Source organism: Pinus tabuliformis, chromosome 3_2 (genome assembly GCF_031772625.1).
Source record: "Pinus tabuliformis cultivar Carrire ecotype Pingquan chromosome 3_2, CPIR1, whole genome shotgun sequence".
NCBI classification, from domain to species: Eukaryota; Viridiplantae; Streptophyta; class Pinopsida; order Pinales; family Pinaceae; genus Pinus; species Pinus tabuliformis.
This window is the reverse complement of record NC_142302.1, coordinates 894,959,840-894,986,740: the sequence shown is the minus strand read 5'-3', so window position 1 is coordinate 894,986,740 and position 26,901 is coordinate 894,959,840.

Sequence of the window (26,901 nt, the reverse complement as noted above, 5' to 3'; positions counted from 1 at the left end):
TAAGAAATGCAATAAGATCATCTCCAAGACTGGGAAATTTTTTTTCTTTCTGATTCACTCTCAAAGTAAGGGGAAGATCGTAGCCACATCCATGGCCCCTGGGAAGGGTTCCTCCATGTAGCAGAAGCAGGTGGATACGGTCATGGAATAATACAAGGACATCTTCTCCTCACCCACAAGGGTACCCTTGCACTGTCAGGTCAAGCATTCGATCAATCTGACTCCCGGAGCACCTCTACCCAATAGGACGATATATCGCCACTCCATTCTAGAAAATGAAGAAATCAATCAGAAAATCCAGGATTTGCTGTAAAAAGGGCACATCTGACCAAGTTCCTCGCCTTGTGGGGGCTCGATTGTACTTGTACAGAAGAAGGATGGGATATGGAGGCTCTACATTGATTATCGAGCACTAAACAAAATCACTGTTAGGAACATGTATCCAATCCCATAGATTGATGACCTTCTAGACCAACTCAAGGGGTCCGAGTATTTGAGCAAGATCGATATGAAGTTTGGCTATCACCAAGTTCCAATAGAGCCCACAAATGTATGGGAGATCGCCTTCAAATCCAAGGAAGGTCTTTTTGAATGGTTGGTTATGCCCTTCGGGTTGATAAATGCCACTGCTACTTTTATGAGGCTAATGGATGACATCTTGCATCCCTTCACCAACTCATTCGTGGTTTTTTATTTGGACGACATCCTCATCTTTAGAAAGAGTTGGGAAGAACACTTGCAACACATTTGGCAGGTCCTTCAAACTTTGGCAACACAAACTATGTGCCAACTTGGAGAAATGTACCTTTGGCATGAGCGAGATCTAATATTTGGGTTATATCATAGATGCACATGGCATGCATGTGGATCTGACTAAGATCCAAGTCATTTGGGATTGGCCAGCTCTGACCACTCTAATAGAGCTTCACAACTTTTTGGTCCTTGAAAATTTTTATTGGAGGTTCGTTTTGGGATTCTCCCATATCACTTGGTCTTTGAGTCAAATTACTAAGGGTAGGACGAAAGCAAAGTTTTCCTGGTCCGAGTCCCAACAGAAGGTGTTCGTTGAGTTGAAGCACTGACTCTGCTATGCATTGGTACTCACACTGCCAAACCTGCAACAACCATTTGAAATTGAGACAGACGCCTCAGACTATGTTATTGGTGTATTCCTCACCCAACACAGGCATCCAATGGCCTATCATAGTGGGACACTTTCCGATACAATTCGGAAGTACCCCACCTATGATAAAGAGATGTATTCCATCGTGTAGGCTTGTCGGCAATGGAAACATTACATTTTGTGGAAGGAGATGGTCATCCACAGCGATCACCGACCTCTTTAGTTTATGCAAACACAAGGGAAGTTGCAGAACGATCACCATAAGAAGTGGCATACATATCTACAACAATTCCACTTGAACATTAAATACGAAAAGGGTAACACCAATAATGTTGCAAACTACCTCAACCGACCCCGAGTTGTAACACTGGCTACTGTTCTAAACTCTTGTCACTATGAGACCTCTGGATGGCCGCAACTATACAAAAAGGATCCAGATTTCACCTCCACATACTAGATACTAGTAGATGGAAAACAAGTTCTCGATTTCCACCTCCAAGACACATTATTATGCTACCAGGGCCACCTTTGTGTTCTTTCAAGTGGGTGTGCCAAGCTGATTTGGGAGGCGCACTACAGTCTGGTCATAGGACACTTTGGTGTGGAGAAAAATGTGGTTTTACTACAAAACTACTTTTATTGGCCCAAACTATGATTGGATGTTGGGAAATATATCAGATCCTACGCTACCTGTGCCATCGCCAAGCCAACCATCAAGAAGTAAGACCTATACACTCCTCTGCCTATTCCAAGCCAACTGTGGGAATCCATCTCCATGGACTATATGTTTGGCCTCTCTTATACCAAGCATGGTAATGACTGTGTATTTTTGGTCATGGACAAATTTTATAAGATGACTATATTGGCGGCTTGCAAGAAGAGTATCACAATAGAGGAAACTGCCAAACTCTTCTTTGAATGAGTATGGTTACATTTTGGGATCTCGTAGACCATCGTATCAGATCAGGATAGCAAGTTCTTGAGCACATTCTGGTCAAGCCTCTAGACACTATTGGACACCAAGCTCACCAAGTCGACTGCCTTCCATCCCTAGACTGATGGCCAGATGAAGATCGTCAATAGGATGATAATGCACATACACCACATGTACAACTCCAAGCATCCATGAATATGGGATGCGATTTTCCCTATGTGCAACACAATTATGATAGAGCTCTCCATAGATTGATTGGTCATAGTCCCTTTCAAGTGGGTCTCGGATTTCAACCATTATGTCTGATTAATGTTGCCATGCCTCATGTGACTACACAGATAGAACCCACACATGTATTGTCCAAGGCTGATAAAGTGACCATATTTATTGAATGCATCCAACACATCCGCTAACAGGTTCATGACATCTTGGAGAAGTCAAATTCTAAGTACAAGCAATGACATGATCAACATCGGGTGCCACACACGCTTTAGGCAAATGACAAAGTTTGGTTGCATTTGCAAAAAGAATGCCTTACCAGAGCCCATTAGAAGCTCAGACCACTCCAATATGGTCCTTACACCATTACCAAGGTTATGGGAGATAATTATTTTGAGCTCAACATTCCCCCATTCCTTGGCTTGCACCCAATGTTCAATGTGGATCGCCTTCGACCATACTTCCCACCATTACTGGACACATCAGACATTGCAGAACAACTCACACCAATAGAGTTAAACCTAGACTGCATGGAACAAGCCACAACTAATTGGATTATGGGGACACAAGTCAAGAACACTCACTAGTAGAAGAACCAACTATATCAGGCTGTCAAAGCTGGCCAACTCCTGCACCAAGGCAAGTGGTTCATCAGGGACCAAGTTCAGCGGAAGTTTCACCATCTCATGGAGGCACTGAACGCAATGGAGACCATTGCTTCCTAAGGAGGAGGACTGATCCAGGTGGATGTTGCTAGAGACCTTCCTATTCCACTTAGACCCCCACCACTGTCTCTTTCATTTTTTTAGTTTCCTTAATTGTAGCACAATTTACTATTTTTGGTAGTTTTTCGGGTCTTGAACTTCTTGAGTTGTTTTGAGGCCCTAAATGATGTTTTTTTGGCACCTCAAGAGTTGTATTCCTTAGATAGATATTTCTAACGAGGTATTGTGCGTGTCAAACGAAGATCGTATGCCAAAGTTACGACCTTGGGAAGTTGATGTACCAATTTACCCAAACGGGGCCCATAGTTTTAGTGCTTCATCTCCTAGGGTTAGGTTTTTGGATGTTTATGGTTTTCCATTGTTTCGCAATAATAAATAGGCCTTCGAGATTCATTGTAACACAGTTCATAGGCATGTAGCCACCACATCCTTTCTCAAAGATAAGCTACCATCACCCAAGCCATCCTTATTTTCATTTTGTTTATAAGCATATTTCAGTATTTGATATTAAGGAAATGAAGTGTTATTTCTACTGCATCTCTATATTTATGGTTATATCTGTAATTTATTGCATTCCTGTTTAAGTTCAGATCAAAACTAGAGGATCCACATTGGCAAGTGAATTTTCCTACTCAAATTCTATTGTTGCAGCTGCGGATTCTTTGACTGAATCTGCTTCCTTCTTGTGATCTGGTTCTTTTTTTCTTCAATCTCTTCTTCATTGTATACCATATAATGGTCTCCTTGTGCACCTTCCCACCATTTGAGCTTTCAGGGTTTTCTTCGATCTTTTTTATTCAAGGACGCTTTGGGCAATTTTTAATTACATGCTCCATTTTGTATCATGATCTACACGAAAATGAGATATTCTCGTAGTCGAGATTTTGGACCCAAACATAGTTTGGAGCCATAAAATTAATATTATGGGAAAATAATTGTTAAAGTCCATCTCCACACAGATCTAGACATAAGTAGTCTTATTTATTTATTTATTTTCCACAGATCCAGATCATAAACAGAAGGACAACCTATCTTGTTTTGATCAATCAGCAAATCAACTAGGCAAAAACCTAAGTAATTTCTTCAAAGAGATCTAATTCTCAAAAAACATTAACAAAGCACTCAAATGAGTTTAGAAGAGACATAACACAGTCTAAACAAAGATAATGACACTTCCAGAAAAACAAACTCAGGTCTGGGTTGAAGCAAAAGCCAAATTTTCAAAAATTCTCAAGGCCTGCACAGGTAAACAGTACAAAACAGAGTGCATGTGCCCGTTTTATAAGACGAAACTAGTGCAGAAATGCGCTTTGTAAGTGAACGAAAATAACGCAGGGGTAAAAAACTCAAGAAAAAATAAAAGTTCAAAGAATCAACCACACAGATCTAAAAGGTCATTACTTTATAAAGACTCAGGTCGAGATGGATTAGAAGAATCAGAAAGTAAAACTAAGGATAAAGACGAGAACATAGACGTTCCCGAGTGGAGTCGCCAATTTGTTATACTGGATAAATCCCTTTCGCAGATAAGAATGATATCCCTAGATCCTTAGAAACTAGAAACAAGCAAGACAATTGAACTAACCCTTTCCCTAAGTTGAACTTGTTTGAATTATAAGAATTAAAGCTAATGGATGAGCCTCTTACCTATTTCACAAAATGCCCAATGAAGATCCCTTGTTGTGATTTGATGTAGCTCCTCAATGCTTGATAAGACCTACAAACATCGAACATAAAAGGATCAAAAGCACATGCGATATATTAATCCAAACAACTTAACCTAATGATTAAGGAAATTAGGAATTGAAATTTCCTTAATAAACATTATAAACAATTATAAACCATTCATCATTCCAATAAGACAAATCAATGGGAGAAAATGTTCATTTGTATTAATCAAAGATTAAGAGGAGCCTTACAACCTTCACCTTGATGCCATGAGGTCCCTCCCAAATGCCTTTAATCTCCTCCTTAGATGACAAGCTTTCCAATTTCAAACTAACAACATAAGTTTATCTTTTATGAGTTTTGACCTCCTCAACCCCTCTACCCTCTAGTCATTTTATAGGCCAAGAGGAAGAAGTGTCAGATCCAAAAGAGGAGGATGAGAATCCTTAATTGAGGGATTAGGTTTCCATGAGAAAAGGGATTAAGATGCACCATTTGAGGGTTATAGTGCAAATAGTCATCACCTAGAAGCTTTTAGTTGGGAAATATTCAACCAACTATGTTTTTAGAATGTACCTTTTTTTTTTACTTTCTTGAATTCACCTGTGTAGGTTTATCGTGGCAGAAAGAGCTCAACTTTGTGCTGTTCTCAGAGTTAATTCCAGTGAATGCGCAAGAAATAGAAAAATCTGTGCATGTGGAACTTACAAGGTGTGACAACTATTTTCCCCAAATTTCTCATCTACTTCAAGATATTTTGGGTTGTTTGACTTCTGAGGGAGATGATTCAAACATGTTCACAAATAGTAAAAAGACCCATAAACTGATCAAGTGTCATGGCAACAAATTGACATGTAACAGATTGCCCCCTAAAGTGCGAAGTCTGTAAAATAAGTTTAAAAGATTGAAGCGCTTTATCATTCCAAGGATCAGATCAGAGGCAATGGTCGGAAACCTGCAGGGAACATTCAAGGATTACAATGCAAATATGTATCAAAAGTCATCTTTGAGGTAGGCATTCCCATACTCAGAGTAAAGAGAACTCAATGAACAAGCATGGAAAAACCGAAATCATATAGATAGTAGACACATCATGGGCATAGCCATGTGTTATAAATAGGTCTTCATAATCATGAATATAAAATATCCTCGCAACCCGAATTGATGGAACTAGATCCAGGGTCTTTATATCCATCTCTCGACCCACAATATGAATCTAACCATGCGAGTGAATATTTAGAAGTCGAACATGGTAGAAACCACTTGATTACCGGTCAATGATGTGAATCATTAACAAGCGCAAGAGAAACCACCAATAATGACAATGGTTCTCAAGGTACTTCTAGTACTATATATGAAGTACAAATAGGTGATCTGAAGTCGAACACTCATAGAATCATTTGATCATAGGCCAATGATGATAACCTATCATCGAAGGTGAGAAACCTGCCATTAAGGAATGTAGGTCTCAAGGTACCGAAGGTTTCTAGATCAACTTCCTAGATAATAAGCTGATGTCGATAGGAAGTGACCTGTTGTAGGAAAGCCTATGACATGAAACATAATGTCAAATTTTGAAAATAGTTTTCAAGGACTGACTCAAGGATGGATGACACAATTGAAGGCTAGAATTTGCAAAGGGATTTTGAACTGAGGTTGAACTTCTCTTGAACACATAATGACATGACAATTGACTTGGAAACATTTGACTTAACGATAATACCAAAAACAATGAAGAATTTCAAATGAGGTTCGATTAATTGTATGAAAAATGGATTTCCCAATTTATACATGAGTGTGACAGAGTGCCGAGTTCAAGAGTGACATGCTAGCTTTAGAAATGATAATGTAAAATGGACACCTTTTCCCAATTCCCCCCCACCATTACTGGCAAGTACCTCTTTATTTTTTACAAGCTTGAGGAGGATAACATATGCTTGGACTGTAAGCTCATCCTTCAGATGAGTCCATCGAAGTATTTTTAACGAACCCTAAGAAGGAATGGTTCGGTCCCATTATGCTTAATGGGTCCTATACTGTTTAGTTTTTACGAGTATAGTAAAGGAGTAACTCGATGTCGTTTTCTTTCAAAGAGTTTGAAAATGACACACAAAGAAAACTCATTCAGCTCTTTTATCGTAAAATTTTAACGAGCTTGGAGAAAGTAAAGCTCGACATTTTTAAATTTTAGAGAGTGAGAATAAAAACATAAGTAGACTCCATCAGGTTCTTTTTTGTAAGTTTTAGTCTCTCAGGTCCGAAAAAGGATAAAATAATACAAGCGAGAACTCTATTGACCATGTTCGGTCAACATATACCTTTTTCATAAATAGTCCTAACTCAGTCCGTAAAAGGGGTAAACTTTTGCTGAGTGAACGATTGTTCATTTATTTTTATGAGTTCAAACATGCAAGTACTCGACAATCTTTTCGATTTGAAAGAGTCTGAAAAGGGCTTAAAAGAAGACTTCGTGATTTTCGCTTTTCACAATTTTTTAAGAGCATGAAAAGCGATAAAAGTATGCTAAATAGTCAAAATGATTCATCCTCGCTTTGTAACCTATCTTGCACATTCAAACTCAATAAATCGTCATAACTACTCGAAAATATCATTTCCCCTCTCAAAAGGTTTTAAATATAAAAAATAATATTTTTTAGCTTCAAAAACCCTATAAAAGTGGGAACAGTAAATTATTTTCACCATTTGCATTTTTACCATTTGAGAGCAGAGAGAGGAGTTTTTACCACCAGAATTCCAGGACTGATTCCGAGCTAACCAGTGGATGAAATTGTGCACCACTTCTTCCAGGTAGAAGATATCTCTTTAACTTAGATTTTCATTTGTTTAAAAATTCCATTTTAAGCTTCCAATTATCTTTTTTAGAAAAATTATGTTTAAAAATGTGCACTCGGACCTGCGTTGGTTCCTTTCAATCAGGCTCGCGTGAGTAGGTAAAATTTTCCATATGGAAAATCATGGCCTGCGTGGAAATTTTATGGAAAAATCCGCACAGCTGCGCCCTGTCTAGCGGCTACGCAGGTGGTGAGGGTTTATTTTTAAACAAGATTTGTGCCTAAAACAAAATGAGTGGAGTGAAAGAGAGCATGAAGCCAATGATTTGGCAGCTTTGGTAGATCCAACTACCATGTAGACTCTAAGAACTTGTGGCCTCCTGAAATACTAGCTCATTCCCGGGATGAAAGCTCAGGTAGATCTGATGACATGGCTGGTAAGAACCTGTAATGTCCAGGAACAATGTTTTGTGATCACATAACATCGCATTACCATTGATGCCGATGACATTTAATTCTTGACTGGGCTATCTCATTGCGGGGTCAACATTTCATTATTCGGACTGAGGACTTGCGGAGATACTACTGATGGGTATCTACGACGCTTTTGCAGGGGTGCACCACCCAAGGATGATAGGATTGATATTCAGACCATCGAGCTCCTACCCCTAAGGACCATTACTTTCATTATTAGCAAGATGTGTGGCATCATTGCCCTTCATTTAGCCACATGGGCATAGATGCAGACTGCCGTGGAATGCTGGGAATCCATGGTGTTCAACTGGTGTGAGGCAGTGGTGGTAAACATGAAGGGACAACTGACCAGATGCAAGAATGGAAAACTAAAGAATTTCAGTTACGACACCATTCTTGTTGCTTTTTCCCTAGAGAGGATTCCTCTTCTCTGGCCATAGCAGATTCTAGTAGATGAGGGAGGGTCTAGGGATCCATGCATGATGAGATGGGTTGTACTGATGGCACGTCATGGAGGCAATGAACCAATAGTGAGGTATACTCCATAGTTTTTTGACTGGCTAGGCCAGCAGATTGTTCTGATTGAGGAATTTTCGTATGTCAGGATGGATTACAGAGGTGATCTCGATATCCCACTTCCAGCCAGAGCTCAGTGGGGTGATCTAGGTGAGAATTTCCTATTTTGACATATTTCCATTTTTTTAAAAATTTATGTGTTTTTGTCTTCAAAGGATAATTATCTGAAATGCATGTGCAGACGTGGGCCCAAACTGACCAAGAGGGTTGAGACGATTTAACAGACAAGGCGAGCAGCCTATAGCAGTTGCGGTAGCTAACTCGGAGGCAGAAGATATATTGAAAAAGCTAGAAAATAACCTTGAGAGGTTGACTTTGAATATCTTGGAGACTGGGAGGAATGAAATTCCTCGCACTTATTAGAGAAATGTAGTTGGGGTTCCAGGGCCACTTAGATGTTTGATGCATCGAGTTACTTGTGCTGTCGTTTGCTATCATCAAAATCATCATGCTTAACTGTTATAGTTTCTAGGACCACATTTTGATTTTTGGTGTCAGAATATTCGGAAAATAAAAGGCCACGAGGCCTTATGTCCTCGAATGACATATTTTGTAGACACACTTTAATACAAACTCTATTTTAATGAAAATAACTACTTTTGCCTACTATTTATCTTGATAAATGTATGAAAGAATATTGTTTTTAATTTACAAATGCTGAAAATGTCTACTTAACACATGATTCACCAATGCATGTGTCAATGTGTTTAAATATCTCATTATGTGTTGATATTCGATATAATCAAATTGCCTTTACAAAAGGCAGGCCTGTAAAAACACTCTTAACATTGTTGGACTCCTTACTGTATAGACACCGTTTAAATCTTATACCACGAGCTATGAATCTAACCTAACGATCAAACGCCGGATACCAAATGTGATGGCATTAGCTAATAGCTCAATGATTGTGCTATATTCTGTTATGTTATTTGTTGTTTGACCAAGACATATTCTATGAATATAGACTAGTTCATCACTGGGTGAATAGATAACCCAGGCTGCAGAAGATAAATTCCGAGTACTACGACTAGTGCCATCAACAAAGCCATTGTAATTCTGAGAGAACATCGATATCTACAAATCAAGTGAAAAATGAGAAAATCAAGAGAAGTAGTAGAAAATGCGAAAAAAATTAACTATCACACACCTAAAAAACGGTAAATAATGTACAGATCTCCACCAAAATTTTATGCATAATATTTCTTTAGGTAAAGACCATTTCTGGGCTTTCCCAAAGGAATACCATTGTAATCAACCAGCTCATAGGCTCCTTTAGCTAATATGCGTTTTATGATGTAAGGGTCATGCTACATGGGTTCAAACATTCCCGCGCCTAACTTGTCATGAGCTTGATCATAAACCAGGACTAGGTCACTTTCTGAATATGAACGGGGATTAAAATTTTGATCAAACTGAGCTTTTACATGTTTTTTGTGAGCCTCACTAGCCAGTGTAGCGTCACAACGGTTTTCATCTGAATGTGCTAAATGTACAAAATGTTCTTCGTTTGCAGAGGTATAAGGTAGTAATTCGATAACTAGTTTCAGGGATGGGATTTCACATTCAATGGGTAACATTGCTTCCAAACCATAAACAAGTTGGAAAGGAGTAAAACCCATCAATGTTTTTGCAGTAGTACGGTAAGCCCATAGTGCTAAAAAGAGCATAAAATGCTAGTTTCCTTTATGAATACCAACTGTCCATTTAATCATATTGGTTAAAACTTTATTGACAACTTCGACCTGACCATTAGCTTGTGGATAGTAAGGAGTAGCACTATCATGGCATAGGAAAAGTTGTGTGAATATTTCAACCATCATAAAGTTACAAAAATGGCTACCATGGTATGTAACAATGGCTTGTGGGACACCAAACCGACCAATCACATGATTGAAAATGAAACCTGCTGCAGTTTCACCGTCATCTCTATATGTAGGAAACGCCTTGGCCCATTTCATAAAGTAATTAAATGCAAGGATAATATACCCATGCCCCCCGAATGAGTGAGGGTTACAAGTGACGATATCGCTGCCCCATTTGGCAAAAGGTCTGACAACTATGATAGGGTGAAGAGGAGCTAGAGGTGCTCGCATTTTACGATTGTAGATTTGGAAATTATGGCATTTACAGACTGTAGTAATGCAATCTTTAAAAATTGAAGGCCAAAAATAACCAACATGTAATATATTTTGGGTGGTAGCATACCCAGACATATGACCGCCACATGCTCCAGAGTGGCAATCATTTAATGTTTTTTCGGCTTCTTGGAAAGTCAAAGAATGTTTGAACATAGAATCGATACCACGACGGTAAAGAGTGTCACCAATAATATTGTATTGTTGGGATTGGTATTAGATTCGATGACGATCAATTTTAGATAACTCGGGCCTAAAAGTTTGAGTTTGGAGATATATAATGATATCTCCATACTGTGGATCTGACGTACTAATAAGAAAGAGAGATTCGTCAGCAAAATAATATTCTGATACAGTTTCTATATTAGTATGAAGAAAGTCATACAATAGTTCGGCGAAAATCAAAGATTCCTTTGATTCATATTTTTCAAATTCCAAATCAAACTATTGTAAGATAACTATCCACTTGGAGTATTTGCCCCCTAGCAATTGCTTAGTGAGAATATACATCATAGGGTTGCAATCTGGAATGACAGTTGTTTTTTGGAGAAGCATATAGTGACGGAATCGTTGGACAACTTGTGCAGCTTCCAAGGCTAGCTTCTCCACATGTGCATATTTAATCTCGGTTTTAGTGAGACTTCTACTCGAATAATAAATCACATGTTCGCTGATAGAATCATCCTCTTGGACTAACACCATGCCAATAGTGGCATCAAACGTGACTAAGTACAAAAAGTAATCTTGATGATAGTCAGGTGGATGTAGTAACGGTGCATTATTTAGTGCATGTTTTAATGCATCAAAAGATTTATCAGAAATATCATCCAAAAAAAAAGGAATGCCCTTTTTAAATAGTCGAGGAAAACCGTGGGTTAGTTTGACATAATTGTGGATGAATCTACACAAAAAATTGTCTTTCCCTTACAAACTTTGGAGTTATGTAAGGCTAGAAGGAGAAAGAAAATTTAGAATCGCCTCCACCTTGAGGGGGTCAACACGAATGCCTTCTTTCCAAATGATGAAACTTAGAAGTTGACCTGATTTAACACAAAAGACACATTTGTGCAGATTCAAGTGAATATTATAATGCCCACACCTAATGAAAATTGCTTTTAAGTGCAATGGGTGATCTTGCCTTTTCATTGAATGAGCCAGTAGGTCATCTAAATAAGGCTAAACAATATGCTTGATATCATGGAATGCATAAGACATTGCTCACTGAAAAGTTGCACCAACATTTTTCAGGCCAAATGGGAGTTTGCGATAAGAAAAATTTCCCCATGGGCATATAAACATGGTTTTGTACTGATCGAAAGAGAGTATGTTTATCTGATTGTGGCCAGAAAATCCATCCATGAATAAAAAAATTTCATTCTTGGCACAGTCAGTGACAATTTGGTCGATATACGAAGTTGGATAATTATCTTTAGGACAAGCTTTATTAATATCTCTGTAATCAACACATACTCGAATAGTTCCTTGTTTTTTATTAATGGGTACAATGTTTGATACCCAATCAGTCAAAGGAATGAGGTAAATGAATCCTGCTTTCAATAAATTTTCAACCTCAGTTTTGATAGCAACAACTTTTCACGGATGTATAGGATGTAATCATTATCTAACGAGCTTAGCATTTAGATAATTTTTTATTTCATGTACAACTATTCTAGGGTCGATTCCTGGCATTTCTTCGCATGGCCAGGCAAAGATGTCTCATGATTCCTGAAATAGGGCTTTGTAAGTTTGAATCTCTTATATAGAAAAAGAAGCTCCTATATGGATATTTTCAATTATCTCGGGTTTCAATGAGATATCTATGGGTATTGTTGCTGATATGTTCCCTAAATTCTGTTTACAATTGGAAGAAAGGGTAGATATTGGACATTGAGGATCACTAAGAGTCTCAGATGAAGACATAGATGAGAAATCATTCTCAATTTTGTCAAAGGATGGAAAGAAGGCTGAATGATGATGAGTATCGTTCCATGCCATTTCATCCAAGGTCATAACTTCCATAATCCATTCATCAGTTAAGAAATGTGTGTTAAAAGGATCAAGCATATAGATTGGTTCCAAGCATGACAAATGAGAATATTCATTAATAATCATATTCATTTGATTATCTTCAGATGTTGATGAGTTGGAAAAGGACTGAATTGCCTCATAAGCTAACTCAAAAGGGATACGAGGCATCTCACTTCCATATAAGACCATTTCTGACTCTGAAGGTATTTTCCACAGATCTCCTGATTCAAAAGTACTTGATGTAATCATATTAATCTGGGAATCATTATGAGGGAAATTGGGTGGAGGGAATGCAAAATTTCCCATCAAAGATGAGTGTTTGAGAAGACCAACACCAACTTCTTCATATGGAGTCGTTGATTTTCCAACAAAAGGCACACTTTCAATGGAATTAGGGTTTGAGGTATAGTAGGATAATTGGTCTACCTTCAAAATTCATCCTTTGTGAAGAAACATGATCATCCTAAATTATGATGAGACTACTTGTTGGGATAGGGTCCCTAGGGTCAGTTTTGTGGTTAGTTAACCCAAATTTTGTATAAGGTTTTGTAAAATATGTAAAGTCTCTGCGAAATGTGGATGCAGAGTGCGCAGGTAGATAGGAGTCAAAGGGGTCTTAGCCCCTTGTTTGGATAAGTAGATAAGTCAGTTTTAAGACTCACCCATGGTCCGCAGACCATGGTATTGTATTGAGAAGGCTATATATTTTGAGTCATAGCGAATCTAGAAGTAGTAGCTGAGAACGAGGAATCAAGATAGAGACTGTTTTGGGTGAGTACTAAGGCAACAAGGCCTTGCTTCCTGTACTTAGGTGAGAAGGGGAAGGCTTCTGTAGGTGAGTGAGTAGGAGGCCTTGGTAAGTCCGCAGCTGAGTGCATAGACCCCTACAACTGAGTGCGCAGGGTAGAAGAGTCTGTAATCTGAACATTGAACCTCAATAAAGACTGATTTTGAAGAATTACTATGTAATATGAACATTTCTATTGATATTGTTTATGTTATATTCTATCGCTCGATGAAATGTTTTCATGAAATAATGAATGAAGGCTGAGTGAACCACCTGAATCTATTTTATCTATGCATGATTTAAGTAGTTATCTAGTTTCATGAAGATAAGAGTTATTTCTGTTATGTTTTCTAATGAATTGGATAGATATATGCGAACTCAGATCTAGGGTTACTTATTGATGCATGAAAATAGATACATTGTCTGTTCAAGGTCCGCAAAGACTAATCGTAGACCTTCATGAAGGTCTAGAAGCCACCTTACTCTAGTTATAGTAACGAGCCCTAGAAGGTGACCGAGCTGCGCGAAGGCCTATTTGAAATGTTAGAGCCTAAGAATCACTTATCACATGTCCCTGGATGCAGAAGCCTGGTTCTAGCATCCCCCCAATATTGCTTCGAGTGAGACTACAGCCTCCGCTATGCAGGTTGTTGCTGAAAGGGCTAATAGTTAGGGTTTTGTTGGTTGGTGCGAATAACTCTGAACTTGGGTTAGGCCCCCTTAAGCCAACAAATGGTTCCGTTGCCGGGACCAGGATCTATCTGAGAGATGTGTGATAAATGGTTTCCTACAAAGAAAGAGCTTGATAAGTGGATTGATAAAAAATCGCATGCGTTCACGGCTCAAGAGAATAGGAGCCCTAAACTATCTAAGGAGCAATGGTTGCAAAGATTTTTGTACACTAACGAGACTGACATATTCTTCTGTTTCTTCCCTGAAGAACTATACGAGTGGTTGTCAAAATTGGCTGATAGTCAAGGGACATGGAGGCTCGAAGGCCTTATAGTGTGGACTCCTAAACTGGTGCAACATATGGAAGCATTAGAAAGAAATATCGTGTGGGTTGTGGATCACTGGGTTGATCACACATTGTTATAGACATATTTGGGCACTACAACCCCAATATTATATGTTGATAAACCAAGGGCTCTTTAACCCCTAAAAGTGTTGTTTCATACCCTAAAGGATCATGGTCAACTGATTACATCATTCCCCAAAAGTTCCACTTGAAAAACCACTCAAAACTGGCCAAAACTCGACCATACTAACTGCTCCACTGTCAGGGTGCGATGCATGTTGACTCCTACACTAGCCAGGTGCAATGCATACTGAAGAAGCCTTCTGTGGGGTGCGATGAGTGAGAATGGACAAATGTCAGAGACAGTTTGCTAAGTGGATGAGTAAGAGATCCAAGAAATCTCCAAGTGGAACCAAGAACAACAAGTGGAATGACAGTAATAAAAAACCCAGAGATGACTCACACCCTTGCAGACATCTATAAATGGATCCCTCATCTGAGAGATCTAAAGGCTGAAATTTTGTAATTTGTAAGGAAGTGCTGATAGTTTGTCTTTGAGAAAGAGCATTGTATTGTTGGGTGATTTTGCTTTTCATGAGGTGAAGAGGGCTTTGATGCTGGATCAGACAGTTGGGTTGTAATTCTCCCTTCTATTTTAATAAAGTTCTTTGAGTTTTCCTCCATAAAATCGTGTATTTGTGAATCTTTTTATTTGTGAATGCTATTGTATGTTCAATGTATTTATGATTTTGCATTGTTTATGATATAATAGATCGAGATGCTTTGATGGTGTTTTGTTAATTTGTTTCTACAGGTATTCTCTAAGCAGGACAAGTAGGAGAGAAGTTGCAAGCTCTATCAAGGGCAAGAGAAATCAAGCAAGGAGTCAAGTGGAAGATCTAGGCTGGTCCCTTTGCTTCTCTCTTGTCTATCATACATAGAGGAAATCACAAATTGATTTGATTGTTTGTTTCTAGGATAGCTGCCAATCCTAGTAAGGCTAGTAGATTGAAAAGACACTAGTTTTCCCAGAAAAAAATGATGGCTCCACTGGGGACCGAATAGTTTGTTTGTTTGTTGTTGATTGTTTGTTTTATAAACTATAGACAGAGCCTGAAGTTAGCCAGATAGGCTTCGAACTGCTCTTGCTCTGTAATTGCATAGTAGATAAATGCTGCTTTAGTCAATCTCCTGTTTGGTTTATGAATTGAACATCTGACTTACAAGCATTCTAGATGCCCTTTTGGTAGTTCAGTAACCTTTCAAGATCATACCTCTGTACTTTTCTCTTTACTGTCCATCATAGCTCAGCTTAAATCACTGAAATTAGCTGCAAATTTGAGCCAAAACCCACTTCAGTTGTGCTCTCTAGCCCATCGCACTATCTGTCACTGTCAACCGGTATGCATCGCACTTCTCGAGTGTAGCAGGTGCGATTCATACTTGTTTCTGTGAAGCATAGGTGTGATGACTGATTGAACCTATTTCTCTCCTTGAAATTTGGGGTTTTTTGTCCTTGTTTTTAGTTTTGTTTAGTTGATTTGCTGTTTATGAATAGTGTCTCATTATTGAAGCCTACTTGCATTACATAGATCAGCCTCCATTGATTAGGATTAGTAAATGTTTTGTGTATTTGTCCATCATTTACAATCCTTTGTCGAAAAGTTGCTTAAATCAATTTGTCGTTTTGGTACAAAAAGTGTCATAACTGTTGTTTTGTGTCGAAAAGAGAAGTGTCATGAAGTCTTCCTTCTCTAGATAGTCGATTGAACTTTTAGTCATGTATTTGATTTGATTTGTTGATATTTCAAGTGCTGAAAGAATTTTCTATTCGAAATTGAAAAGTGTCGTTTAGTCTTCCTATCTATTTTGAAAAAGAAATTGTCGAAATGTCGCTTTGAGTAAAAATATTTTAGATCTTTACTACATTTAGTTTTCCTTTTGGCATTTTTACATTAAAGAGAACGAAAACAAATACATGCATTTGCATTTGCATTTAGACTATGTGCGAAAAATTATTTAGGAAAAGTGCATTTAGTGTGTGCTATTTTCTCTTTGTTTGAAAGAATCGAATCTTCTTTCCTTGGTAGCTAGGATTTTCATTGCTAAAAATAAACAACGATTGTTTATCATTATAGATTGCATTTTTAGGAATTTTACATATACATCATGCGGTGAACCATTGAAAGGCAAACTTCTAAACAAGATCAACTCTAAAATAAATTTCAATGAACTTAACAACACTTTGGAACCTAACGCAACACATCTAGAGGTCTAGGCTAGAGACGTGTTCTGACGTTGTAAAATCTAGTAACTATCATTTTCATCGAAGGTTGGGTGATTCCTCCTCTTTGATACGACAAGTGCTAGCATGGACTTGTGCTCCCCGTACTGTCGAGTATATATTGGGAGACCACAATAGGCTTATATCCTTTATCCATAGGAAGCTGTGTCTGCCGCCCTATCGATCACAATGCATTGAACACAGCATTCGGGAAGATTGACTGCCATACATAAGTCCTTGGTAATTTCTCTTTAATTTATCACCAAGGTGTATTTTGCAGTTTTGCAATTGGTTTGGTAATCCCTCTGTCTAGATTTCCAGAGTAGTCACTTTCGTTCCTTTTCAACTCCTTAAAAGAAAAGGTCCATCTGAGCACTTGTCACTTCAGGCTCATTAAAAATCGAAGGGGACTAGAGTCATCTTTAGCTTTTTCTCAACTCTTAAAAATTGAAAAAGCAAAGTTGTGTCAAAGCATCATTAAAATTTATTAAATTCGGAATAACATTTTTTCCCCTTAATTTTGAGTTGATCAAGTAATCCGCAATCATGGAAGAAAGTCAATCAAAACCCTGTCGTTCACGGAGACTAGTGAGTCAACCATCTTTGACTCCAGAAACGAAGCCATTCTGGGCAAAACAGTCTTGTTTAACTGAGTCCAATTCACCTGATTTATTTGAAACTTGTGTTTCAAAACCATCAGAGACTACAGTTACTCCGATCATTTCTGGTACATCTGCCTTTAGAGAAGAAGTTCCGCAGTTGCAAGAGGACATTAGAACTAATCCTAGTGTAATGGTAGACACTTCTATACCTGAAGCAACTCTAGCTAGAGCTGATCCAGAGACTGAAGTTCACTTACCTGAACATCTGGAAGTTGAGTTCCAGAATTCGGAAGGTGTCACCTCTCCAGTATCTATCACTGCAGAAGCAATACCTTCTTCGGCTCCAGAAATATTTTACAGACCTGACGGTATACCCATTCCACTTGGACTGACTGCAATAGAAGAGATAGTAGAGGATATTCCATCCAGTACCCCATTGCATTTTGGAACTGGGATCCACTTATATCCTTCTACTCCTGAAGTTAGTTCTTTTAATCATCCTTCATCGCAAGTTCTTGTCGAATCGCTAGAAAATATTTTGGATAGATTAAATATGTCTGAGCAGCCATCAACATCTAGGACTGTATCACATGATACAGCTACGGTAGAGCTTTCTACTGCCATTCCTACAATGTTTGCTGGTATACCATCTGTCCCGGCTAGTTACCAATCATTAGCTGGAGTCCATTCGGGGACTGTTTCGACGACATGGTCTGTTCCTATTTGTTCATTCGGAATCCCATCTGGTATTTCTTATGTTGAAACTTAGCAAGTTGATCTGACATGCCAGTATCAATTTGGGCAGACCAGTCTTCAATGACCGATATATCCTTTGAACACTAGACTGTCGCCATATGGAGGGTAGTATGCTTTTTCATTGTTCCCTTCAGGAGAACAATCATATGAGAGTTTGCAACAAAATTCATATCCAACTGGAATTACATCCAGTGGTTGGGTACCAATACTACCTCAAAAACCAAGGATTGTATATTCAATACAACCAACCCAACCTGTGTCGAATATTCGTACTACACCTGCTATTGTGACTGTGTCGCAAGTACAAGCACTGCCTGTTGTGTGTCAACCTCAAGTCTCTCAGGTTGCAATACAACAACCTCTTGTCTCTATGGCTCAATCACAACCTCAGGTTAGTGCTTCCTTACCTGGAACAACTCAGGCTCAAACGGGTATAATCACTCCGCATCTTGGTCAATCTTCCAGTATTGGGCAACAACAAATGGTCCAACAAACATGGCTGGTACAATATCAACAACCGCAATTCTAGTAAACCTACCGAGGATATGAGCAACAAGGCTTTGTAGGTAATAGACAACCGCATTTTCAAAACGGTTATCAACAACCATACTATAATGGTTATGTCCAACAACCTTATCAAAGTTACCAACATCAGATACATTATGCTGGTATACAACGACCTACTGCTCAGGCGATTCCATCTTATCCTGGGTATGCTTCACCTAACTTGAATCAACAGTTGCCTTTTGTAGCAACTCTAGAATTACCAGATTTGAACCAGTTGACAAATGATCTAATTACATATGCCCCTTGGTGGCCAGCGATTCCTCATAAACTTCCCTCTGATATTCCTAAATTCAACGAAAATCTAGGTGAAGATCCATCGAATCATGTAATGACCTTTCATTTGTGGTGCTCATCTAACACCCTAAATGATGATTCAATTAGGCTTCACCTTTTTCAATGAACGCTAATTGGTCTGGCAGCAAAATGGTATATTGAATTGCCTAGAGCTTTGTTTGATAACTTCAGCGCCCTTGCCACTACTTTTCTAACCCACTTTCAATTACCCATAAGGTACGAAATGGGAACAGAACTCCTTACCAACTTTAAATAGATCACGACCACTCACATATCTGATCATATTCATGAGTGGCAACGCCATTGTCGAATGGTAAAGACGTATGTTCCTGATCAGCTTCTAGCTGAGTGGTTTATTAAGTCCTTATTGCCTTCTATTACTGAGGATGTGGCGAAGGGAGGAGTTGTCATTGAAGAGCAAGTCATTGCTCGTGCTCAATATTTAGACTTGATCTATACTCAGTTAGGCACACTCTACGACAAAATTCCTGATGCTCCTAGACCAGAATTTTCTGTTTCCCCCCCTCCTAAATCAAATAGGGACTCTCAGGCTAGTGATGGTGTAATTGGTGTCTCAAGCACGCAAACCGCAAAGGCTCCATCTAAAAAGGCCCTTGCAGTTTCTAGTAAAAAAGAAAATGACGAACCTCTTGCATCGGAGATTAATGCTGTGTCATCTGACAAGGGCAAGAATCCAAAGCAACCAAGGGGCAAGAAGAAAGGGAAAAATAATAAGAAGAAATAGGAAAATTCACCTCCTGAAAAATCTTCTCAAAACCCTACTGGGCAAAAGAAACCTCATTATCCATGTTTCATATGTGACGACGACCATTTCATGAAAGATATTCCACATCGAGCTGAGGTTGCAAAATTTTCAAAGACTTGAAATACCTCAGTGGTGTTGATTGATCCATTTTCGAGCCCAGAAACCAATCTGGTTGCTATCAATCATGCTTCCCCATCCTAAGTGCTTATCCTATCCATCTCAAAACAACAAAATGATGCTATGATATCGACAAGGAATAAAGATTATGGGAATCCACCGTCATCGAACAACAAGGCTACAGATCAACCCAGTAGTTCGACAATGACTTCGCTTGAAGTTGTTCTGCCCATCATTCCTAAATTAACTATAAAGCCACCAAAGGGAGTAATACATAAATCAAAATTTAATCCTTGTGCCTGAGCAGCACAAAATTATAATATAGTGGAGGATTTGGCTCAATCGCCATCCGCTATGTCGACACTTGAAGTACTGCAGAATTGCCTCTCCCAAAAACAGGCTTTGTTATCAGCAATAGGTGGGATTGATCCAACAGATTCCAATCTTGTGGCCTTTAACCATAAAGAATATGAACCATAGTTATCAGCCCAACTCGCTTTCCTTATATAGGTAAAAGCCCTCAATAAAACTGTTCGTCGAACAATCATTGATGAGGGGGCATCTACCTGTATTATCTCAATGAGTTGCTGGAAAACTTTAGGCTCACCAACCTTGTCATGATCATCAATGACGTTAAAAGCATTCGATGGAAGAACATACACACCGTATGGGATATTAAGTAACTTGCAGGTTGAATTGGGGGGCAATACAGTAGAAATTGAAGTTGAGGTCATTGATGGAAACCTTGACTACAATATCTTACTGGGAAGGCCCTGGATTTATGCTATGGCTGCCGTTGTGTCAACATATTTTAGAAAGATTGCATTTCCCTTCCAAGGTGGAATTACAATCGTTGACCAACTAACCTTTTTCCCCAACAGTTCACAAGCTACTGGAAGCATTCCATTGATCCATGGAAGGTCTCAATCGCTTCAAAATTTCGGAGTAGGTATCCTAAAAGACCCTTCCTTAATGGGTACTTTTGCCCTCCCGCTGCCAAGTAATCTGGCGGAAGTGGCCATAGTGGAAAGTTGTCATATGATATCTTCTATATCATCAAAGATTAAGAAGAACTCTGACCATTTTGATAAAGTGGATCATTGTGAATTATTGCCCCCAAGCCCCATAGAATCTTTGTAGCAATAAATTTTCTGGGCCTGGGTGGCGAATCCAAATCAACACTCAGTGAGTGTTTGGATAGATAGGTCTCTAGAGTATGGTACCTCTTCCGATCCTTGGTCTCATATACATTCTACAGACGAAGGAATCATTCAATCTATGATGATAGGAGAGATGCCATGGGAAGATTACCACCATCGTTCCCACCTTCAAGATAACAATGAAGATTATTCAAGTGACCTTAATCATCCTTCAGTTTTTGATTTTCTATCAAATACTGTAAATACTGTGGGTTCTGAGCGAAATATGTCCAATATTGAACACACTGTTGCCATTAATATCTGGACCAAACCTAATGTTGTAGAGAATATTCATGTTGGAAAATCATGTTCTTCATTAGAACTGGAAATTTACTGCGCTCACTTTCATGAATTCAGAGATGTCTTTGCATGGTCATATGAAGAAATGCCAGGCATTGACTCAAGAATCATTGAACATGAAATAAAGATGTATCAAGATGTCAAACCAGTAAGACAATGGCTTCGACTTGTTCATCCGAAGAAAGCCGCTACCATTAAGGCAGAAGTTGAAAAACTTTTGCATGTTGGTTTCATTTACCCTGTTCCTCTCACTGATTGGGTATCAAACATTGTTCCTGTAATGAAAAAACAAGGAACAATTAGAGTGTGCGTTGATTATAGGGATGTAAATCAAGCTTGTCCAAAAGACAACTATCCTACACCCTTCATCGACCAGATAATTGATGAATGTGTCGGATGCGAAATCTTTTCATTTATGGATGGATTTTCCGGATACAATCAAATCAATATCCGCCCATAGGACCAGTCAAAGACTGCATTTATATGTCTGTGGGGCACATTCACATATCATAAATTACCTTTCAGTTTGAAGAACGCAGGGGAAACTTTTCAGAGGGCAATGAACTACACCTTCCATGACATCAAGCACATCGTTCAACCATATCTCGACGATTTACTGGCTCATTCGCGAAAGCGGACTGATCATTTGTAGCATTTGAGAGCCATATTTCTACGTTGCCAACACTACAAGATACGACTCAATCCACACAAGTGTGTGTTTTGTGTTGGTTCCAGTCAATTACTTGGTTTTGTAGTTTCTAAAGACGGAATTCAACTCGACCCATTTAAGGTTCAGGCAATCCTTGACATGCCTCCACCTTCAAATTTGCTTTAGATTTAGAAACTCCAAGGGAAAGCTAACTTTCTAAGGAGGTTCATTCCACATTATGCCGAACTCGCTAAAGGTTATACGCGTCTTTTGAAAAAAGAAGTACCCTTCAACTGGGATCAGGTTGCGCAAGCTTCCTTTGATGCTTTAAAAGATTCCTTGATAAAAGCATCATTAATGTATGCTCCTGACTATCAAAAAGACTTTAACCTGTATCTCGCCGCCGCAGATACAACCATCGCTATGGTTTTAGTGCAAGAAAATGATGGAATAGAACATCCTATATATTATTTAAGTCAAAACTTAAATGATACAGAAAGCAAATACTCCTATGTTGAAAAGTTGGCTTTAGCAGCTGTTCAAGCAGTACAGAGATTTCGACACTATATACTCTTTCGCAAAACTACCATTGTGTCAGATTGCAACCCTATGACCTACATTCTGTCGCGTCAATTACTGGGGGGCAAATATTCCAAATGGATAGCCATTTTGCAAGAGTTTGATTTGGAATTCACCAAATCCAAATCAAAGAAGTCTCTCGTCTTCACGGAGTTACTTTGTGACCTTCCATCATCATCCAATGATTTAACATCTAAAGCATCAATCATGGATGAGACTCTATTTCTGATATCGTCAAGTGATCTGTGGTATGGAGATATACTGATCTATCTCCAAACCCAAACTTTTAGGCCAAACACCTCTCGCTTGGAACAACGACGTATTCGATACCAAGCCAAAGACTACATGATCGTCGGTGATACACTTTACCGTCGTGGTGTCGATACAGTTCTGCAAAGGTGCCTCACGCATGAGGAGGCCGAAAAAGTTCTGAATGACTGTCATTCAGGTGCGTGTGGGGGGCATCTATCTGGTTATGCTACTACACAAAAGATCTTACGAGCTGGTTACTTTTGGCCCACTATATTCAAAGATTTCATAATTGTAGTCAGAAGTTGCCATGATTGTTAGATTTTTGATCGCAAAACCAGATTACCACCTGCACCACTGCATCCAGTAGTTGCTGTTGGGCCATTTTCTAAATGGGGCATTCATTTCATGACATGTAACCCCACCTCGGTCGGGGGGCATGGGTATATTATAGTCGCTATCGACTATTTTACAAAATGGGCCGAGGCGATGCCTACATTAAACAACAGTGGCGAAACGACTGCTCTTTTCTTTTTTAATCATGTAGTCTCTAGATTCGGTGTTCCACAGGATATAGTCACAGATCATGGATTGCATTTTCGCAATCACATGATGGTTGAATTGATTGCCAAATTAGGATTGTCCCACGATAGTTCTACTCCATATTATCCGCATGCTAACAGACAAGTTGAGGCGATCAACAAAGTCCTTAAGCACATGCTGTAGAGAATGATTGGAGTCCACAAACGGAATTGGCATTTAATCCTGTACTCAGGTCTGTGGGCATATAGGACTTCAGTTGGAAATGCGATCGGACTTACACCTTTTCAGTTGGTGTATGGTCTGGAAGCTATCTTACCAATTCAGTGCGAAATTTCGTCTCTCAAGCTCGCAATTGATCTACTTCCCGAAACTTCAGAGGAAGAGGCTCGTTTCTTGGAACTAATCCACTTGGATGAAACCCGTCGTGACACCACGCTGGCTAATGAAGCTCATAAGAAATGTGTCAAGGCACAATTTGACAAAAATGTCAAGCCTCGTGTCTTCTCAGAAGGTGACCTAGTCTTGCTTTACGATCAGGACTCTGACAAATTGGGAGCAGGTAAGTTCGAACCATTATGGATGGGCCCCTACATTGTTAAATGAGTATTGACAAAAGGAGCCTACGAGCTAGTGGATTATGATGGGATTCCACTGTCGCAACCCCGAAACGGGTTGTATCTTAAGCATTACTATGCTTAATTAAGTGTAGTACACTCTTTGTATATATACTTTTGTTACATTTTTGTTTTCTTTTAGAGTTATCATTTTGGTTAGGTAATCCACTTTGCATTTGTTGCAGATGTCAAACTTTTTGGAACCATTTGTTGGGTATGCCGACGGAGCTAGTCGTAGTACGCAGAATCTATCTTCTGTGGCCTGGGCCATTTTCACTCCAAGCGGTGAGTTAGTGAGTTTCAGGGGGATATGTATTGGTCAATCAATGAAAAACATCGCTGAGTATAGTGCGTTGATTGAACTTCTCTCTGATGCCATTTCACATGGCATACGTCGACTCGTTGTCAGGCTAGATTCACAACTCATCATTCTACAGCTTACTGGCATTTATTCCGTTCGGAACCCAGCTATTTATCGTATGTTTCTAAGAGTCAGGATTTTGGAAAGATAGTTTGATTCCATTCAATATCAACACATTTCCAAAAACTTAAAAACATTATCTGATTCATTAGCAAACTATGTGTTAGATAGACATTTGTAGCATTTGTAAAGAAAGCATTTTACATTAACATTTTCTTCAGGATTGCATAGCTTAACCAAAATAAAACTACGAAAATCAAAATATATAATTATTTGTAGTTTTTACAAAATGTTTTGTGTCCAAGAAAAAATTGGTCACATGACTAGGAAACTCAAAAATGAATGCAGAAAAGCATCCTAGACTAATGATGCTGGTGATAACATGTCACCGCCTGTGCGATCATGTGCAAGAGTCAGGTCCATTGACTCAGCACACCAGTAGTGTGGTGCTGTAACCTCAAGGGTAACTCATCAGTCCTGACATCCTGAATACCCAGAGTGAGGCCCTCGATCTAATCCTGCAACACTGCCAGGGTCTCCGATATGTCTAGATCTCGAAGGATGGTCCTCCCTACAACCTCTTCTGCTGGAGCATCAGCTGTCGCCCGTGGGCATGCTGCTAGTCACGCTGGCCCAATATCTGCACACACATATGAGTTAGATTAGTCTTGATAACATTTAAAAACAAAAAAACATTTTAAAATTGATTAAAAAAGATGTGGTCGAATCATTTTACCTATAGCACTCCACTGCTCGCCAGCTGGTAGCGCCAAATCCAGGTCGCCTCGGAAATCCATCCCAACATATGGATACTCCGTAAAGACCATCTCCTGACGGTCGAACCACTCAAAGAAGGCATCAGAGAAAGAAATCTGTGACTGACCAGCATGTCTGGCCATAAGATCAACCCATCTTTGCATCCGTGGTTCCCTCGGTGCTGGCAATCCTAGTGAAATATATTGAGGCTGCATCAGTGGAATCCTCTCCAAGGCAAAAGCAGTCAATATGGAACCGTAGCCAAAATTCTTGGATCTTCCATTCTTTACTTTGGAGAGCTGTTCTTTTATGACAGGAAGTACCGCCTCGCACTAGTTGAACACCTTCGGTTCCAGGCATTCCAGGGCATACTGCATGTAAGATCTGTTTGCCAAGTGTAAAGCCGCACTGCTAGCCAATCTAGCAAAGGTAAATAAAATGGTCCTCAAGGGCCGATTAGTGACATCCCAGATATTGATCTTGCCATCTCTGCTGGGATAAGATCCATCTCTATAGAATTGATGAATGTAATCTTTCACAGATTCACCTCCACGGGCGGATCCTGATAGTGAAAGAGGGGCACCATGCCTCGATAACCCCGTCAGAAAGTAAATATCCTCAATTGTCAATGGAATAGATTTGCCTCTGATCTAGAATACCTGGTCGATCAGATCATCGAGAAAATATTGCAACAAACTGATTTGTTGCCTCATGCTAGATACGCAAAGAACTTTAGCAAACCGCAGTTACGTAATGCAGCAACTGTACCCTGGTCATGTAAGGCAATCATGTCCTCTTCTTCATGTTTGCGTTCACACCATGTGACGACCATCTTGATCCAACAAATATCTAAAACACAGACATAAGATGAGTTAGGATCCAAATTTGAGCAAAAACAGGCAAAAATTACATGAAAAATCACTGTATAAAGTTTCCCTTCTGTACCCATCGCACCCTGCCTTTGAGCAAGGTGAGATGCATACTGACTGGCCAGTGTACAGCTTAGTATGCATCACTCCTTTCGATATAAGCTAGGTGCGATGGATGGAGAATGAATTCTTCAAACCCCAAGGGCCTAGAAAAATGGAAAAACTTGCTCAAAATCAAGAAAAGATGGAATGAAAATGAAGAGCTCAGGGTTAGCTCCTACCTGGTCCTGACAGCGCGGAGAATAGTCCACCGGATCTCTCGAAATCAACTGATGAAATTTGAGGGGGAAAACCACTCCAAAGCTCCAAAATCCCAAATTTGAAATGAAATAATGAAAATGAAAGGTAAAGCTACTTTTTATGTTTACTATTCACGTACTTCAAGTAAAATGTTAGTTTTCATTCATTTTTCGTACATATATATGTATTTCTAATCAATTTGATGGAGTGATTGAGCAGGTTAAACGACCGTCGAAAGAATCTCATGTGCTAAACAGTAAAAATCTTTGACCACTTCAATGAGCAATGTTATCGTATGGTTCAAGCTCGTTAAAAAATAAACCTACCACTGAGCATATGTTCCCCCAAAGTTCAAGCTCATTAAAAAATGAACCCACCTTTGGTAAATAACCCTTGTGATCGCAATGATATCAACCTTTTTAACCTTGGTTGTGTTCCTTCCATCACCTCCATCCTTTTGGCTGATCATACGCTTCCACTTGATTGTTTACCATTTTGAGGAACAACTGCAATGAGTGGTCCTGTTAGCCACCCTCTTCACATCACCATGTTTTGAG